Raw genomic sequence first — 17,132 nt, 5'->3', positions numbered from 1 at the left:
ATTGACACCTTGCACAAGGAGGGCAGGACACAAAAGGCCATTGCAAAAGAGGCTGGCTGATCACAGAGCTCTGTGTCCAAGCAGATTAATAGAGAGGCTAAGGGAAGGAAAAGATGTGGTAAAAAAAAAAAAAAGTGTAAAAGCAATAGGGATAACCGCACCCTAGAGAGGATTGTGAAAGAAAACCCATTCAAAAATATGGGGGAGATTCACAAAGAATGGACTGCAGATGTACAGTAGTCAGTGCTTCAAGAACCATTATGCACAGACATATACAAGACGTGGTTTTCAGCTGTCGCATTCCTTGTATTAAGCCACTCTCAAAAAGGACTGGACTGCTGCTGAGTGGTCCAAAGTTATGTTCTCCGATGAAAGTAAATTTTGCATTTCCTTTGGAGAAACAGGGTCCCAGAGTCTGGAGGAAGAGAGGAGAGGCACACAATCCACGTTGCTTGAGGTCCACTGTTAAGTTTCCAAAGTTAGTGATGGTTTGGGGTGTCATGTCAACTGCTGGTGTTGGTCCACTGTGTTTTCTGAGGTCCAAGGTCAACACAGCCGTATACCAGGAAGTTTTAGAGCACTTCCTGCTGCTGACCAACTTTATGGAAATGCAGATTTAATTCTCCAACAGGACTTGGCACCTGCACACACTGCCAAAGCTAGCAGTACCTGGTTTAAGGACCATTGTATCCATGTTCTTAATTGGCCAGCAAACTCGCCTGACCTTAACCCCATAGAAAATCTATGGGATTTTGTGTAGAGGAAGATGCGATATGCCAGACCCAAGAATGCAGAAGAGCTGAAGACCACTATCAGAGCAACCTGGGCTCTCATTACACCTGAGCAGTGCCACAGACTGGATCCCCAACTAAGTATTGAGTGCTGTACACGCTCATACTTTTCATGTTCATACATTTCAGTTGGCCAAGATTTCTTAATGTGATTAGTTGCATCTGATTTTGTCACTGGATTTTCTCCAAATGAACACCATTCAAACCAATCCATCAACAAATTAAAAAAAAAATCCCAGTCTAGTACTGTACATGTTTGTAAATGCTCACCTTCTCTGACAAGTGTCATCGTATATTATGATTCTAGATCCATCAGAAGATCCACTGAGCTGTTTGGAGGAATTCAACTTATAGTCTGTGGAGACTTCAAATTCCACCATTAACAAAAGGAAAGGACAAGGCAAACTTTTGTTTTCAGGTACTACTCATCACTTAAGGCCCATTCACACCAAGAATGATAACTATAGTTGTTCCCACACCATCAAATGATGGTGTTCTGTTTATTATTTGCATGTTATGCAGTTACACAACAGCTGCCTCTTCAAATGCTGGCACTCTTTGACTTTCAGTGTTTTTTGTTTTGTTTTGTTATCAGCTTTTGGTTCTAATTTTGGTGTTATTGTTCCTCTGTGTCAGTGCCATACTTAACTTTTCTTATAGAATTATAATTACATTTATTAACCTCATTGTGAATGAGCACTCAATAAAAAATAAAAATAAAAAGTCACTTACTCACCCTCATGTTCCAAACCCATAAGACTTTCCCTCATCTTTAAAATGCAAATTAGAAACTTTTTAACAAATCCTGAAAGATTTGTCTCTACATTGCAAATCCTTTCCACCGAAACTTTGAGGCTTCAAAAAGTTAATAGAAAAAAGAAAAGAAAAAAAAATGTTATATATATATATATATATATATATATATATATATATATATATATATATATATATATATATATATATATATATATATATATATATGTGTGTGTGTGTGTGTGTGTGTGTGTGTGTGTGTGTGTATATATATATATATATATATATATATATATATATAGACTGATATATTTCAAATGTTTATTTATTTTAATTTGATGATTATAACTGACAACTAAGGAAAATCTCAAATTCAGTATCTCAGAAAAATAGAATATTGTGTAAAGGTTCAATATTGAAGCCACCTGTTGCCACACTCTAATCAGCTAATTAACTCAAAAAACCTGCAAAGGCCTTTAAATTTTACATTTATCTGAACGCTTTTATCCAAAGCGACTTACAATTACTATATATGTCAGAGATCGCACGCCCCTGGAGCAACTAGGGGTTAAGTGTCTTGCTCAGGGATACATTGGTGTCTCACAGTGGATTCAAACCCGAGTCTCTCACACAAAAGGCAGGTGTCTTATCCACTGCACCAACAGCATCCCACAGTCTAGTTCTGGAAGCTACACAATCATGGGGAAGACTGCTGACTTGACAGTTGTCCAAAAGACAACCATTGACACCTTGCACAAGGAGGGCAGGACACAAAAGGCCATTGCAAAAGAGGCTGGCTGATCACAGAGCTCTGTGTCCAAGCAGATTAATAGAGAGGCTAAGGGAAGGAAAAGATGTGGTAAAAAAAAAAAAAAGTGTAAAAGCAATAGGGATAACCGCACCCTAGAGAGGATTGTGAAAGAAAACCCATTCAAAAATATGGGGGAGATTCACAAAGAATGGACTGCAGATGTACAGTAGTCAGTGCTTCAAGAACCATTATGCACAGACATATACAAGACGTGGTTTTCAGCTGTCGCATTCCTTGTATTAAGCCACTCTCAAAAAGGACTGGACTGCTGCTGAGTGGTCCAAAGTTATGTTCTCCGATGAAAGTAAATTTTGCATTTCCTTTGGAGAAACAGGGTCCCAGAGTCTGGAGGAAGAGAGGAGAGGCACACAATCCACGTTGCTTGAGGTCCACTGTTAAGTTTCCAAAGTTAGTGATGGTTTGGGGTGTCATGTCAACTGCTGGTGTTGGTCCACTGTGTTTTCTGAGGTCCAAGGTCAACACAGCCGTATACCAGGAAGTTTTAGAGCACTTCCTGCTGCTGACCAACTTTATGGAAATGCAGATTTAATTCTCCAACAGGACTTGGCACCTGCACACACTGCCAAAGCTAGCAGTACCTGGTTTAAGGACCATTGTATCCATGTTCTTAATTGGCCAGCAAACTCGCCTGACCTTAACCCCATAGAAAATCTATGGGATTTTGTGTAGAGGAAGATGCGATATGCCAGACCCAAGAATGCAGAAGAGCTGAAGACCACTATCAGAGCAACCTGGGCTCTCATTACACCTGAGCAGTGCCACAGACTGGATCCCCAACTAAGTATTGAGTGCTGTACACGCTCATACTTTTCATGTTCATACATTTCAGTTGGCCAAGATTTCTTAATGTGATTAGTTGCATCTGATTTTGTCACTGGATTTTCTCCAAATGAACACCATTCAAACCAATCCATCAACAAATTAAAAAAAAAATCCCAGTCTAGTACTGTACATGTTTGTAAATGCTCACCTTCTCTGACAAGTGTCATCGTATATTATGATTCTAGATCCATCAGAAGATCCACTGAGCTGTTTGGAGGAATTCAACTTATAGTCTGTGGAGACTTCAAATTCCACCATTAACAAAAGGAAAGGACAAGGCAAACTTTTGTTTTCAGGTACTACTCATCACTTAAGGCCCATTCACACCAAGAATGATAACTATAGTTGTTCCCACACCATCAAATGATGGTGTTCTGTTTATTATTTGCATGTTATGCAGTTACACAACAGCTGCCTCTTCAAATGCTGGCACTCTTTGACTTTCAGTGTTTTTTGTTTTGTTTTGTTATCAGCTTTTGGTTCTAATTTTGGTGTTATTGTTCCTCTGTGTCAGTGCCATACTTAACTTTTCTTATAGAATTATAATTACATTTATTAACCTCATTGTGAATGAGCACTCAATAAAAAATAAAAATAAAAAGTCACTTACTCACCCTCATGTTCCAAACCCATAAGACTTTCCCTCATCTTTAAAATGCAAATTAGAAACTTTTTAACAAATCCTGAAAGATTTGTCTCTACATTGCAAATCCTTTCCACCGAAACTTTGAGGCTTCAAAAAGTTAATAGAAAAAAGAAAAGAAAAAAAAATGTTATATATATATATATATATATATATATATATATATATATATATATATATATATATATATATATATATATATATATATATGTGTGTGTGTGTGTGTGTGTGTGTGTATATATATATATATATATATATATATATATATATATATATATAAATATATATATATATATATATATATATATATATATATATATATATATAAAAACATTTTTTTTTCTTTTCTTTTTTCTATTAACTTTTTGAATATATATATATATATATATATATATATATATATATATATATATATATATATATATATATATATATTTATATATATATATATATTGAGTGTTTTAAACTAAATCACCTGAAGAAAATGTTATCACTTCGATGAACAGATTTAATTTAGGCTTATATTCACATAAACATCACATAGAGATTCATATGGATTTCTTTCTAGCATGTTTTTATGAACTCTAAAGCATCAAAGTTTAAATTGTGACATGAATCTCTCGGACTTTGAAGTTTAATTAAAAATCTGTGTAACAAGAGCGCTGTCCAAAGTCAGGGTGATGAATTAGTTGGCATCGATTGCTCATGAATCGATGCCGGGTATCCCTCGCTAATCATCATCCCATTGTTGTGCCACTCGTGCCGCTTCTTGACATAGGTTTAACGACTAAAAAATATGTAATACACTTTTATATTAATGGTAAGGTACTTTACAATCAGAATTGTATGACTTACAGAAGATATCCTTAGCTTACGAACGTGTCGGGAATCGTGCCACAAGGTTAAGAGAGAGGTTAAGGAATAGGTTAAGAACTACTTAGCAATAAGAACGTTTTGGGGAACCGGGCCCTGTTTTGTATTGAAGATGAAGATGTTTAATGGGTTTGTAATCTGAGTGAATCATGACAATTTTCATTTACAAATGATTTGCAATGTAAAATAGAAATGTTGGTTTTGTTTTGTTTTTGTGTATAATACAATTTTTGAGTACCTGCTGACTGTGTTTGGCAGAATATGATAATATGATAAAAAACGTCCATTTTGCCTGCCGAGAAGTCGAGAAGTTGGGGGAATGTATCCATATGAACATGGAGCTGATGGAGGTGCAAAGACAAACAGATAAAGGGTTAATCTCTCTCCTCCAGGCAGTGAGAGTGGGCAGGTACTGAGTTCTCATTCCATCCACAATTCAGTGCAATGAGTCACTGGCTCTGAGTGTTATTGCTATACAGTCCCTGTGGTTTAGCGTCAGTTTTTTTCTACAATCTAAGGTGGTTCTTGTAGGAATAATTTGAAAATGTATAGGTCTTGTAGTTGGGAACTTTCAAGCTTCATCTTGTAATCAATGAAGATGTTAATTGATTCCGCTGATCAACTTAATTAATCTCATTGTAAAAGTGACTATCCATTTTGTAGAGTCACAGAGGAAGTTACTGCACTACTACTGAGAAGTGCCAATCACAGCATCGAGAGTGATGGTATCCTAGCAACCAGGCTGTGCACACACAAGGATGATGTGGAGCTCACTAATGAGAATAAACTCAAACAGTTGTCAGGTTAGTCATACAGACATATCATTTCAAACTGGAGATGTGCGAGATGTGATTTTTGGTTTGCTGGTTGCATCTGGTTCTTCACTGACTCATTAATTTCTCTACCTGGCTGGTTATAGAAAACCAACATATTTCATAGGATCTAAACATTCTGTGAGATGTTGTGACATACCATCAATCGTGACCACCCCTCCCCTTGCAGGTCCCCCCACCGATTGCGATTCCTTTGCGGGGCTTTTGAGGTAATAAAGAGAGAGCGTTGGATGTTTAAAGCATCAGCCTGAGCCGACAGCAGCTGCCACTGAAACTGGCCTGGGTCGTTTCAATCCACAAGAGTCAGGTGAGCTCTGCTCTCATGTCCCAACATGTGCCATACCCAGTCAAACCTGCATCCGCTCAATGCATAGAATGAAATCTAATTTAACAAAATTGTGCTGTTGAGCTCATATTGTTTTGAGCCCTAGAGGAAAATATCATGTGATTTTATTGAAAATGCTATTAAAATGAAATGACTTGACTCAGGAATAGTGTTTTAATTTATCTGTGAACAGATGCTAAGGGTTATCATTTGGTTTGTGTTCTGACTCATTAACTAGTCCTCAGGTTTACCTGTCTTTTCTGACTGTGCCTTCTGCACTTATGAACTGTTAAAGTTATATCGCTGTTTAACTAATCAGCTGTCTGGCAAACGTTTGAAAACATTGCATGTGTCTATGTTCCAGTGTTCAGGGGTTTGGGCAGTATTTCAAATTCATGTATTTGAAATACAAAATACTATTTTGTATTTAAATACATTTAATCTTAGTATTTTTTTAGTTTCAAAATACATAAAATACGTTTTGCCAAAGCTCTTTTTTAGACTGATTATTTCCGGTATCAACAAGTATAGAAAAACACTAAAAACTAAAACTTACTAAGATTAAATGTATTTAAATACAAAATACATTTGACTTTTTCCAAAGGTATTTAAAATACAAAATAGTATTTCAAATGCATGTATCAAAAATACTGTCCATCCCTGCAGGAAATCAGCAGTCTAATAAGGAGTTTGATACCTTATCTATTTAGAAAATTCAAAAATACTCAGAATAAATGTTTAAATGCAAAATACATTTGGATATTTTTTTTCAAAGGTATTTAAATACAAAATAGTAATTTGTATTTCAAAGACATGTATTTGAAATACTGCCAATGCTTGCCAATTCTCACTAGAGGAACTGAGGAAAATCTATTAAATCACTTCCTCAGTATAATCACGTGGGTCTCTCCAGTGTAAAATCCCACAATGACTTGATTTGGTTTTATTCCTACAACCTAATTTCTATGAAAGACAATTGATTATAGAATGAAATTCATGGCAGGTATCTTGATTGTTTGGTGTGTTAAGGGCATGACTCTAAACTGTTTGGAGATCTCTTTGGCACGTGTGCTTGAGATCGGCCAGGCCTATGTTGCTCTGTCACGGGCCCGGAGTCTGGAAGGCCTGTGTGTGATGGACTTTGATCCGCGAGTAGGCCAACCAGAACGTGCTGCTCTTCTAAGAGACTGAGGAAAGAGAGGCTTCTCATGCAGGTCAGTCCACCCTGGACAATCATTCTGTTCCTCAGATGAATACTTTTCTCTGTGTTAGACTGGCACAGTTTAAAAGATGGATATAAATTATTTTAGATTGTCTAATAAAAGTCCCTCAGGAAGCTAAATTGCTGTATGATTTTACAGTGTTGAGAATTCAAATTGTTCAATTTCAACAAGGCTTACGTTGATTTAGGAAGTTTATTATAGGTCTCCGATTTTAATTTCCTTTTCTTCCCCAGTCCTCAGTGAATGACTTTTTTTGGACAGAGCAATAAGAAGAATGGTGATGTGAAGCTCTCATTTTCATATGCACTGTGTGCATGAATGCATCTGGAACATTAAGTAATTCTTAATTCATTTAGTGTTTCTTACTGGGTAAATTATGATACCCTGCTTTTCAACTAATGATCTATTTTTAGAAATATGCCTTAACCAAGTTTAATAAAGTTTTATCAGTGCCTTTTGCTTGTGGCAGTGGTTTTCAAATTAAGAAAATATGAAAATGTGAAAATCTAAGTAAGCGGAAATGTGTTACATTTATAATTCGTTTTTAGTTTAACCATTTAATCCCCAATTTTTCCCAGACATGAAAATATCCAAATGAAGTGTCTTTAGTAACCCTTTGAAATAATCAATATTTTTTTTGATTATTATTATTTTGGAAAAGTGTGTGAAAAAAATGTTTTATGTTCTGTTACAATATATATATATATATATATATATATATATATATATATATATATATATATATATATATATATATATATAATTAATTAATGCTTATAGTATTACAACATCATTATTGTAAATTTTTTTAACATCTGAATTTTTAACTTAGTGCAATATTTTGTCACTGAAAATGTTATTGTCATTTTCACTAGCAACTACGATTAGATTTATATTCTAAGTTCACTGTTATCCCACTGGTCATGTGCATGTTGGTCATGGACCATGAGCATGTTTACTCATTCTATGACCACACTTAACAAAACTAAAGATATCTGAATGCATATATTTATACTAGACACCCTAAAGATCATGTGTACCAAACATCTTTGTCATATATTCATGTTAAGACACTTTACTAGCCTTTAGTTTTGGAGCTTTAATGCAGCCATCATCTTCTCAAGGTGCAAACAGGAAGTAAACTGCTCTGGTCATGTGACAATTTGCACTAATTACGTGAAACTGCACATATTTAATTGAGACCCTTTATCTTTTTCATATTTGCAGGAAGTACACTAACACATCAGTCAGTAAGGTTTTTAGAGCTTTATAAATGTAAACTTTTTTACAGTCACTATTGTGACCGGTGGGATTGAGCTTAGGTGAAATGGTACCCAGTGTCCTAATTGCATACATTGCCGGGAATAGAGCACAAATGTTCAATCGAATGATAAACACACTTTCATGGGATGTTCTTACTAATTCACAACACTATTGTTTCAAAATCCAAACAAGGATTGTCTCTTTATCAAAAGGCCAAAACTATATTACTTTTTCACAGCAACTGAAAATTTTAAATCAGGGATAGGCAACTGCGGTCCTGGGGGGCCACTATCCTGCAGAGTTAAGCTCCAACCCTAATTAAACACACATGAACAAGGCAATCGGTGTTTTACTGATTACTAGATAGATAAAGGCAGGTGAATTTTTATGAGGGCTGAAGCTAAACTCTGCAGGATAGTGGCCCTCCAGGACCAGAGTTGCCTATCCCTGTTTTAAATTAAAGAAAGGAGAAACTAGCCACGAAAAAGGCAATGTCTACTGCCACCCAGTGGGACTTTGTTTACTTGCAATTAGATCTACCCCATTTAAAAAAAAAAAAAAAAGGTCCTCTCACATTCAACTGCTATATTTTTTTAGCAGATTTTTTAACATGTAAATATTGTATGATACTTGTGCTGTACACTTTAAATGCACTTCCGCATGTGTAGATACAGCAGATACTGTACGGTACTGAGGGGGCCAGACACTCTATATGGCAAATAATCACCTCTCTTTCAGTATTTATTTAGGCTCTTTTTTTTTTTTTTTTTTAAATGGGGTAGATCTAATTGCAAGTAAACAAAGTCCCAATGGGTGGCAGTAGACATTGCCTTTCTTTCAAAAATGAAACCAAAAAGACATTTATAACAGAATTATTTAATGTTTATACACTTAATATTCTTCCTCCTCCATCAGCACCATCTTCAGGATCTTTCTTTGCCATTGTCCATTCCCCTACTAATAAGAGACAAGCCACACAAATTTAGTAACATGTATAGTACCAAATACTACGTAACATGTTATTATGAATACACAACTTGTCACGTAAACATGATCAAGTATATATATATATATATATATATATATATATATATATATATATATATATATATATATATATATATATATATATAAATATATATATATATATATATTTATATATATATATATATAAGGTCATGCCTAAAAATAAGGGCATGGTAAATATTATCAACGAAGACTGTGAAAATTAATATGCATTGTTAATCCTTTTGATCTTTTATTTAAAAACAATCACAAAAATCTAAACTTTCATTGGATATTAAGAATTTGAAATGGGGGCTAATATCATTATGAAATAAATGTTTTTCTCTAATACACATTTGCCACAATTAAGGACACCCTTTTACTGAATTCTTTTTAAACCTCCATTTGCCAGTTTAAAAGCTCAAACATTTTCTCCTACAATGCCTGATGAGGTTAGAGAACACTTGACAAGAGATCAGAGATCATTCCTTCATCCAGGATCACTTCAGAACCTTTAGATTTCCAGCTCCATGTTGGTGGTGCTGCTCTCCAGTCCACGACACTCATTTTCTACTCTTTCAGGCAGTTTCATAACATTTTCCGTTGATTATTATTGCCCTGATGGTGGAAATGGGAATTTTCACTGCTCTAGCTCTTTTCTTAAAGCCCCTTCACAAATTTGTGAAGCTCAGTTATCTTTCACGTACATCAGAAATATATTATTTGATTTTTCTCATTGTGATGGATGATTAAGGGCATTTGGGCTTTGTTTTCCCCCATTTATATTTCTGTGAAACAGGAAGCAATGGCTGGATAATTTCATGAACGTAATTACCCTGGAGTACTCAAAATTATGAATATGAGTGGGAATATACTTCAGAGTTATTTTACTCATAATAATTTCTAGGGGTGTCCTTAATTGTGGCCAATGTGTATAAGAGAAAAACATTTATTTCATAAGTCTTATTATCCAAAGAAAGTGATTTTTTGTTTAAATAAAAGATCAAAATGATTAACAATGCAGATAAATTTTCACAGCCTTCTTTGATCATATTTACCAAGGGTGCCTTTATATTTGGGCAAGACTATATATATATATATATATATATATATATATATATATATATATATATATATATATATATATATATATATATATATATATATATATATATATATATATATATATATAGACACACACACATTGTTAAAGGCCAGGCTTTAAATACGAAACTCTATTCTATACAATATTTAACAGGAACTCCTGCTCTTTATTCAGGGGTCCTTGAATGTAACATAAATAAAACTCTAAAAGTTGCATAGCCTCAAATACATTTTAAACTACAGAAGAAACTTTTGAAATTTAGTAGTAATTACTTCACCTCTTCAGGCTCTCCATATGTGATCATTTTCCTTTCAAAAACCATACTTGAGGCTGTAATTCAATTCAATTCAATTCAATTCAAGTTTATTTGTATAGCGCTTTTTACAGTACAAATCGTTACAAAGCAACTTTACAGAAAATTACGTTTCTACAATATTTAGTAGTAGCTTATAAGTGGTGACTGTCAGTTTGTGTGCGTATGACAGGATTTTTCAGAAAAAGTTAATACAAGACGTAGTCAGCCAGACGATGAACACTATTAACAGCAATTATTATATGATGCAGTCACACTTGTAGCAATGTTTGTTAGTTCTGTTGTTAGATTCAAGGTTAGCATCATCTGAGGTCCTCTGAGGGTCAGCATCATCTCTTCTCAGGTGTTCTGGATCCAGACTGGAGCTTGTGTAAATCCTTGTTACCACAGGATGTGAATCCCGTGGCAAAACATTAGCATAGCTGCTGTTCCAACAAAGTAAAACTAATTAGTTTAACCCAAGCTAAAGAATAAGAATGCGCATTTGATCAGATACAACTGCAGTCACAATTTAAGAGATGCATTATTCGAATGCTTGGCCAAAGAGATACAAACAGAGAGAGTGTGTCTGAACCCCGAACATTATCAGGAAGGCTATTCCAGAGCGTTTTTGAGACCTTAGGGAGCGAGATGGGTTGTAACGTGGTATATGGCTAGTTAGGTACGCAGGAGCTAAACCCTTTAGGGCCTTATAGGTAAGTAATGATAATTTGTAACTGACATGGAACTTGGGGTAATATAATCATATTTTCTTGACCTGGTAAGGACTCTATCTGGTGCATTTTGGACTACCTGTAGCTTATTTATTGACGAAGCAGGGCAACCACCTAGAAGTGCATTACAATAGTCCAGAGGTCATGAATGCATGAACTAGCTTGTCTGCATTTGAAACAGGTAATATGTTTCGTAGCTTGGCAATGTTTCTAAGATGGAAGAATGCAGTTTTTGTAACATGGGAAATATGATTTTCAAAATACAAGTTGCTGTCTAATATAACACCCAGATTTTTGACTGTAGAAGAAGTAGCAGTGCATCCGTATAGTTGCAAATTGTAATTTACAAGATTCTGTGTACTGTTTTTTGGTCCAATAATTAATATCTCTGTCTTATCCGAATTTAATAAGAGAAAATTATTGGTCATCCAATCTTTTAAATTTTTAACACACTCTGTTAGTTTAGATAATTTAGAAGTTTAATCTGGTCTCGTTGAGATATATAGCTGAGTATCATTAGAATAACAGTGGAAACTAATCCCAGATTTTCTAATAATATTACCAAGGGGCAACATGTATATTGAAAATAGAAGGGGACCTAGGATGGATCCTTGTGGCACTCCATATTTTACTGGTGATAAATGAGATGACTCCCCATTTAAATAAACAAAATGGTAGCGATCAGACAGGTAGGATCTAAACCATCTTAGAGCCTGCCCTTGAATACCTGTATAGTTTTGTAATCGATCTATGAGTATGTCATGATCTATGGTGTAAATTCACACAAAAAAGCCAATAAAGGTGCAAGATCTGGCTGAACATGTATGTGCTGGAAAAATGAGACGCAAAATTTCTAATTCTATATACTGTTGTGAAGTTTTGACTTGGCTATGAATATTAAATTAGAATGTTATTAAATGTTTGCAATCAATGTCAGTATGTTTTTATACAGTCTATGAACTTAATGTCATAAACTGTGTGTTTAATATTCATGAGTTAAGCCTTCGCAATAGTTGGGACTAACAATTAAACTATCTGAAACGTTCTAATGTTATGAGCGCTTTATAAAAACCAAGATTGTATGGTAATTTGTTAATCGATTTTATTTAAAAAAAAAATATTATTTTGATTTACGTATTCATAATAAATCAATTGTATGTGCAAATATAATGATACAAACATGGCAGCGTACATATGCACAAGATATTGTATAAATACATTTAAAGACTCTATTAGATTTATTCAGCGATGGTATCGAGTTAAAACAAAATGGGTAAGTAATGAGGTTGCATTCATTTTCAAAATAAAAGCAAAGTGTAAGTAATAGATTACATAAGATGTTGTTCCTCTGTATTCCATTAGGCAGCAACAAGGCCAAGTTTTCTGCCACTGAAAACCACTCTGCACAACTTTGACACAAGCTACAGTATACTATTAAAGGAACTTTGTCCCTCTATTCAAGTTGCCATGCTGTGTTAGCATGGCATGACTTCAGCACCCAATGTAATAATAGATTTAGAATCTCAGGGATAGAAAGACTTCATCAGTATTGACTGTTCTAGAACTGAAGTCCATCAATCTTCACAGGACTCCACAACCTCACACAGAGATTCAACAGGGTTGGAACCCGATATAAAATATCTTTTTTCCCCCAAGGACTGGAGACATAACTAGATTTGAACCAGCTAGGTGAGGATTTCTAAAAAATTGTCCTAAGTTGATTATGTTCTATCATGTTGACTTTGACCTAACAGCAGTAGCATATTGGGATATCATCTTCTGGATGCTGCCTCAGTGCTACCTGTTCTATAGTGCTGGATGTCCAGCAAGGACACACAAATGCTGGATCTATGTGCAGCTCCAGGAGGGAAGACTCTTGCTCTCCTGCAGACACATTCAGTCAGTATGTAAACTGCCATATTGCCAACACTCAAAGAATCTTAATGGAAGAGATGCAGTTTTTTTCTTTATCTGTGGGCGAACGACCTGCCAGGTTCCCGCAAAATGTGTGGAAAAGAATGGCCTGTTTTGTGAAGTAAAAGAGAATGATATGTTACACTAAGAAAACAAATGTTAGGATTTGACCACTGGCACGGCACCAACATACCTAAACTCACTAGTTCAGTCTTATGTGCCCTCCAGAATTTTGCGCTCTGCAAGTGAATGACATCTTGTGGTGCCATCCCAAAGAGGTTTTCCTGGACTGTGCTCAGCTGGTGGAATGACCTCCCGATCTCAATTCGTCTTCGTCTTTACTCATTTACAAAAAACTTAATCAACTAATACTAGCACTTACATTTTCTTTTCTTTTCTTTTCTTTTCTTTTCTTTTCTTTTCTTTTCTTTTCTTTTCTATCATGTTCATAAGAAAAAAAAAGAAGAAAAAAAAAAAATAGAGCCAGCACTACGACAATAGCTGTGTCCGAAACCTCTCCCTGTCCCATATTGTGCATTATATCAGGTATTAGACATTTTGTAGTGGTGTCCAGATTCTGAGTGAACAATATTCCCTACATTCGTTCACTCTTTTATACACACAGTGCACTCTGATTTCGACTGGACAAGAACAAGAGATACATCTTTCTTATTTCTGCTTTAGCGTTAGTTAGTTTTTACCTTCTTATTAATCATTACTTATTAAAAACATAAGCGAAATAGAGACAATATTACATTGCTGAATTTTACAAATGAAATGAAATTTTATGGATAATGTATAATATAGTTGTATAGTGTTTAGTTTGTATAAGTGTTTATTTCCCTCCTTTCTGATATAGTGAACTCAACTGCATTACAATATAGGGGTTAGTGAACGAGTGAGCGTTTTCAGTCACAGCATGTACACTACTTCTGTTGTAAACAATGTTACAAAAGATTTATATTTCAAATAAATGCCTTTTTAAAAAGAAGACATTTCTTTTGAAAGCATAACTGTTTTCAATATTGATAATAATAAGAAATGTTTCTTGAGCACCAAATAAACATATTAGAATGATTTCTGAAGGATCTTGTGACACTGAAGACTGGAGCAATAACTCGGAAATTCAGCTTTGTCACCACATGAAGTAGCCTAATTATTTTTGTAAATTTTAAATCTTATTTTAAATATGTTTTAAAAACGTATATTTTCATCAAATAAATGCACCCTTGTTGAGACTATTTGCATAAACAGTATAAAGTTGTGTTGAACCCAAATGTTATATTGCAGTGCAAAAATATCTAACATCTGCTATTTGTATGGTTACAGCAGTGATCCTCAAATCTGGCTCGCGAGATCCACTTCCCTGCGAAGTTTAGCTCTAACCCTACACGCATGAGTTTGCTAATCAGTGTCTTCAAGATCATTAGAAAATCACAGGCAGGTGTGTTTAATTGGAGTCGGAGCTAAACTCTGCAGGAAACTGGATCTCGCGAGCCAGATTTGAGGATCACTGGGTTACAGCATGCATCTCTGCCAAGCATATGACAGCAGCACAAATCTGGGTATTGTGGCAATACCTTCAGTTCATTTCCATCTTTTTACAGGTGCTTGTAAATGTTTTCTGCACCACTGACAGACACTTCATTGGTGAAAGAGAACAATAATTTTAGCTCCATGACCAAAGACAGACTTCCCCTCTTGCAAACACAGCTGTGTCTATAAGTATTTTTTTAAATGGTGCAAAATACACATCAAGCATCTTAAAAGAAAAGTTCGCCCCCAAAAAATGAAAATTTGCTGACAATTTTCTCATCCTTAGGCCATTCCAAAAACAAATCCATCACTAAGACATTTTAGCTTCAAAATGCTGATTACAGCTAAAATAGTCCATAATACTGCTTTCTCCAGTGAATCTCTTCTGAAACAGAATATACTGTATATAATGGGATATATCAGTGGGTTTTGGTGTGAAAGGACAGCAGGGAAAGGATTTTGTCACAGAAATAAATATAATTAGGGATTATGGAGTCATATTTTGGTAAGAAGCGACAGTTTAAGGTTAAAAATACAAATAATCAGTTTTGGGTGACCTTTAATAATTCTCAATTTCTGTTACTCATTCATTGGGCAGTTTTTTCATAATTTGTTCAATGTTTTTTGTAATAGCATACTGTATGTACATGTGTCCATGAAGACTGACTGAGAACTGACATCTAATCAATCTGATGTTTTGTATTCTGTCCAGGGCTGGAATCCAGGCCACACGGCAGGGTGGACACGTAGTGTACTCTACTCGTTCCCTGTCCCAGCTGCAGAATGAATGTGTGGTGCAACAGGCCTTAAGTCTCACTCCGCAGGAGCTGGGAATCACAGTGCAGGTTCAGGACCTCAGATGCTTTGTGCAACGCTTTTCTGACACTTTCCACTTTGCGCCACAATTTAGTGAGGGGAGTTGGTTTTACCACACCTGTGTGCCAACTTTGGACCAATGTATGTGTGTAAATTACAATGATTGAACTATATGGACATTCAGATATTATTATCTGATTCTGACCTCATCACACGTTTGTGCTTCAGTAGTGCCCCCTAGTGACCAGACATGGAACTTTTTCCAGCTATAAGACTGGCAACCCACCTTGGAACAATTTACTGTCATAAATGAAATAGTGAAAAATCATTAGCATTTTTTTGTAAATTGTTATTGGATGATCAGATTTATTAAAATATGTCGCGAAAAGACCAAAACAGTTTCCATTTAACTCTGCCCTCCTGTGTAGAACATTGAAAAGCTAAAGCCAACATTCATGCTATGATGACAAGTCAACTAAAGTGGAACTTAAAGCAATTTTGAAAATGGTTTTGAAAACTGGGAAACATATTCCCAGGTTTGGCCAGTAGGGGGCTTCCACGGACCATTATAGAACTGACTATTAGTTGTTAAAAGTATACTGACACTGTCTTTAAGTATGATTCAAACACCACTGTATCTTCCTGTCATGGAGAGGGCTAAAACATGACACTCATCTTTTTACAATTATCTTGAATGTTATATTTATTTATATTAACGGAGCAGCTTATTTGTCTGAATAATTAACAGAAATGACCATGAACTTCACTGTCCTTTAACTTTTTTTTTTTAACATTATTTTTGAGTAATTATTATTATTTATTTTTTTTATGTAGTCTCTCAATTAATATGAGGCCTAAAAGCTGAATACTTAATAATAATAGAATTTTCTTTACAACAGTCTCACGTAGAAGGAAACTATGGAATCTGGTTGAAATTTCATGTATCAGCTGCCCACAAACCGACTGGAAAATTTGAGTTTATCCCTATACACAGGCATTTTGATTGAATATTCAGTGGTGTTCACAATAACATATTCATTATAAGGATAAAGAGTGTCCATGAGCAAGCAAAGCAACGCTCTTATGAATGCTGTATGGGCTGATGTGTCTGCAGCACTTGTACACCTAATGTTTGTAAATTAGATTTGGCATCGGAGGAGTGTTTTGTTTTCTGCTAGAATATAAAAGGTTCAATTTTCCCCGGTTGTCCATGAACCTTGCGCCTATTCCGGGCAATGTAGCATGAAAATGTGTGCTCATTTTAAGAAGAGGGGCTGACGAGAACCATCGACTCCCTGCTATCATTAAGCTGCTCGGAAACTGTTCCATTGCTGCCAGAGTCGAGATTGGCCGAGCAGTCGTTTATTCGCCG

At 35.2% G+C, this 17,132-nt stretch overlaps 1 pseudogene; it reads left to right on the top strand.

Moving 5' to 3' along the window:
* Positions 1-12,674: 12,674 nt before the first annotated feature.
* On the top strand, positions 12,675-15,923 carry LOC113040390 (5-methylcytosine rRNA methyltransferase NSUN4-like; annotated as a pseudogene).
* The last annotated feature ends 1,209 nt before the right edge of the window (positions 15,924-17,132 follow it).

Source organism: Carassius auratus, chromosome 2 (assembly GCF_003368295.1).
Source record: "Carassius auratus strain Wakin chromosome 2, ASM336829v1, whole genome shotgun sequence".
Taxonomy (NCBI): Eukaryota; Metazoa; Chordata; class Actinopteri; order Cypriniformes; family Cyprinidae; genus Carassius; species Carassius auratus.
This window is presented reverse-complemented; position numbering and strand designations above follow the sequence as displayed.